The sequence below is a fragment of the Triticum aestivum genome, chromosome 5B, assembly GCF_018294505.1.
Source record: "Triticum aestivum cultivar Chinese Spring chromosome 5B, IWGSC CS RefSeq v2.1, whole genome shotgun sequence".
Taxonomy (NCBI): Eukaryota; Viridiplantae; Streptophyta; class Magnoliopsida; order Poales; family Poaceae; genus Triticum; species Triticum aestivum.
In genome coordinates, this window is record NC_057807.1 from 16,835,492 (window position 1) to 16,839,414 (window position 3,923).

Genomic DNA, 3,923 nt, shown 5'->3' on the forward strand with positions numbered 1-3,923 from the left:
ACCCTTAGTACAAATATAAAGAGGTTGTGCATGTATATGTGTAGGACAAAGGAAAAATTAAAGAGCATATAAGAACAATATCAAAATTGGTTCATAGATACAGTCTAAGTCGGTTTGAATTCAAAGCAAGGACATTGTAGCTCATTTCTTTTAGTTTGGTGGTTTTGTTTTTGGAATTAATGAAGGAAGTTGGATCCTACTTACAACTGATTTCCATGGGTTTAGTAAAAACCAGTATTGAACACCCTTAGCGCAAAAGTAAAGGTGTTGTGCATGTATATGTGCAAGTCGAAAGGAAGAGAAGGGACATATGTAAGAACATTATGAATGTGACATGCCTTAGGAAAAAACAATGTTATATCTCAATCCCAAATTTTAGTGGCGGAAAAAGAATTATAGTTTTTCTCATATTTATTTATTCTAAAATGTTCCTCTTTCTGACTAACTACTAAGACTCCTCATGACCATCAAAGTAGGATTCTTGTTTTCTTCTTATGTTTTGTAGGGAGGGTTGTTTGTTTTCTTCACCAAGTAAATTGTATAAGGAAAAAGTAAGAGGAAGGGGAACCTAAGATCCATAGGAATGGGAGGCACCAGAAACATTAGACTAATTCTCCCCTACAATAGATGAGAAGGCATCACAGTTGATTTTATTCATGTTCCATTCCTACACCTCTTAGACCAGCTCCTTCCTCTTCCCAGCTCGCACTCCTTGTGTACAACTACTAGATTTTCTAATTTGGAAGTCCGGACCATCGAACAAATTAGAAATTCTGGGTACCACATATCGACATCAATTGTCCCAGTGCAGTATTGAGAACATTGAATTTCATGCGGTGTGGTGCATTTATGGCAATCACAAATGCAATAAGGTTATGTATGGTATGATGCTTAAACAGAGAGTGCATTACACATAAGAGCATTGTTAATAATATAGTGATCTGCTGGCTATAACATGTTGCTGGAAGACTATTCAGTAGACATGATTTCCCCCCTTCTCTCGCCCGGGCCGCTCTCGCGGGCGGCAGGGCGAAAACCTAGCCGCCCCCGCCAGCACCCCTTCCCCGCCTTCCCTCCTCCCCGCCGCCGCCAGAGGGCGCCGCCGGGCGAAGCCCGGCTGGCGTCGGCGTCGGCGGGGTTCCTCTCCCTCCTCCCCTGGTGTCCTGTGGCGCGAGACACAGAATCCGGCAAGGAGCGCGGCGCTCGCGCAGGGCGGCGCGGCAGCGACCCGCTCGGCTGTGCGACGGGCGCAGCTGTGCAGCGGAGCGGCGGCGGCTGCGTGGAGTTGGTGGCGGGGCGTGCTTGCACGTCGGGGGCGGCGGGGCAGTAGGCGGCGCGGGCTGCTGCCGGCTTGGCTGGGCCAGCCCCTGGCGTGGTGGGGTGTCGGCGGCGGACACGGCCACAACTTGCTGGTCGGACGACAGGGACGTGCTTGGCGGCCTTGGGTGCGGATCTGTCGGGCTGTGTGTCTACTGGACCTTGGCAGGGCGTGTGTGCGCCTTGCCGTGGTTCGGGTCGGCCTGGTGGCACTGTCCGACGAGGCGGCCAACGCGGATCTAGCGGTGTTGGTTTGCATTCGGCGGCGGGGTGCGGGTGGTGGTGCTCCTCTCTTCTCTTAATTAGGTTCGGACCGGCGGCGTGGGCATCTCCCGCCGTGGAGATGGCCAGGATTTGGGGATCGTGCTCGGATGGACCAGCTTGGGGCCTGGGATGGGTCGGAGCTCCGGCTCTGTGTAGGCAATGGTGGGCACGGTCCAGGTGGTGCCCGCGAGTAGTGGAAGTCATCTCCTTGCGGGTACAGTGGTTGATGGTTGTGGTCGGGACAATGCTCATCTGTCAGGAAGATCGGTGCCAGAGGCCATGGGCATGGCGTCATGGGAGTCAGCTTGGCGACGGCCGTCAGTAGCCATGGGGTTGTGTCTCCCCTGGTCAACTAGGACTAGGTGGGGACGCAGGCATGGGCACCTCCGATGCTGGAGGCGCCGACCCAGACTCCGTGTTTAATGCCGGATTAGGAGTGAAAGGAGTCACCTTTCACTCTTCCTACCGTGGTGGGTGCTCCGTGATGTGGATGGGGCGGTGTCTGTGACATGGATGTCGGGGTGGCGACCCCGGGATGGCGGTCCGCATGGTTGGCTCTCCGGCAGGGTTCATGGCGGTGGTGATGGCTTTCCTCTTGGTCGTGTGGGTGGCAAGTGGTGTAGCGGCGGATAGCTCGGGTGCCCTCTGCCATTGGTAGTGGGGACGCCCCGATCTAGACCTGGCGATCAGACCTCATCGCGCATGTCCTGGAGGCCTCATGGTGACACGGTGGAGCTGCCGAGCGAAAGCTCTGCGCTTTGTCGCCGACGGCTGCGGGCGCCGCTCTCTTCCTGAAGACGTCGTCGTGGTGCTCCTCTTCGTGTCAGGGTTCCGGGTGAAAACCCTTGTCGATGGTGGACTAGACAGCGGCATCGGTTCGCGTCGTTTTCCCTCTTGAGGGCGTTGTCGTGGAGTTTAGGTGTTTAAGGCGTTGCGTGGCGTTGTACTCTGATCTTCCTGTGCTTTCTTTCGGTAGCGTAGTCGCATGCGTCTTGCGTGGTCTGGCGATCTTGGGATCGGCATTTGAGGGCTATTCCATCACCTTGTATCGTTCGGCCGTGTACTTTGTCGGTTGGTGCTTTATATATAAAGCGGAGCGAAAGCCTGTTTCGAGATAACGTGTTGCCATGTCTTTTGTAGCCAATGTAATAGACAACACATATAATAGTTGCTATTAGAAAGTACTACTTTGTCAACATATGGCTCACCTTTCACTCTCACAAAGCTTATTGGAGTTTGTGCTACAGCCGGTTGTAAGTCTTCAGCCCGCTTCTTTTGTCTCTCTTCCAACTCATCAATAATACAATATTTAAATACTTACAGCCCGCTTACATCATCTTATTATACTTGCTCTAAGATAGCTAGCATCATCATAATAATATAACTTCATGTAGTGGAATCCCCCCTATGTATATTTTTGTAATTATATCTAATAAAGTTCTACATGCCAAAAATTATCTCTTGAAAAGTGTCTGGTACAAACCTTAGGTTAAGCCTGGAATCAGAGTGCGAGATATTTGTTAGGTTGTTTAGCTTCACATATTCTGTTCCATTTAGGCGAGCACTAAAAATATAGTATTTAGAAAGTTTAGTAGATATACTATCTCACGTCGGTTTACATCCATAAAACTCAGCCATGTTGGTCATTTGACTGAAAATTAGCATGTAGAAAGGGTAGTGTGAGACGCTATCTGATGGGCCTACACCACCGTAGACTGCTTTTCTTAATCGACGAAGTCATAGAGGAATTCATTTTGTTTTGCTTGACAGAAGCCCGCTCTATAGTTGGGGCAGCTCAATGGGTACATGAGACCCCAAGAGCCATATACAATGTAATAAGAATAACTCAAATAAATGAAATATCTAAAAACTCTAAAATAATAATTCTGTTTCATTAAATAGGTAAATGGATATTTTTGCTCGCAATGCGAGTTCGATCACCACCTAGGCTGCCATGGACTTAGCTCTTGGTCCCAGTGAGTCGTAGGCGGTGGTATGTATGATGATGGAGGCTGATTTTGGCTGCTGACGCACACATTAGGTATACTTGTTGTGTGCCCTATCTCGATTTGGTGGAGAAAAAGAAGGCAAGGAACCAGATCCCTACTATTATAGTACTTCTTTAGCTTATATCTACCATTTGTGTTGCTGATTTCACCACATGACATGAATTTTTTACTCCACTAAGTTTAGGAGATTGGCTAGGTCCGGCCACCGTTAGTGGAGTAAAATTTTACTCCACTAACTTTACTCGACGGTTTACTCCTCTACTTTTTAGGGGATCGGCTAGAGATGCCCTAACCTGGAGTAGCAGTCATTCCTCCTCACTCACCCACTCCACG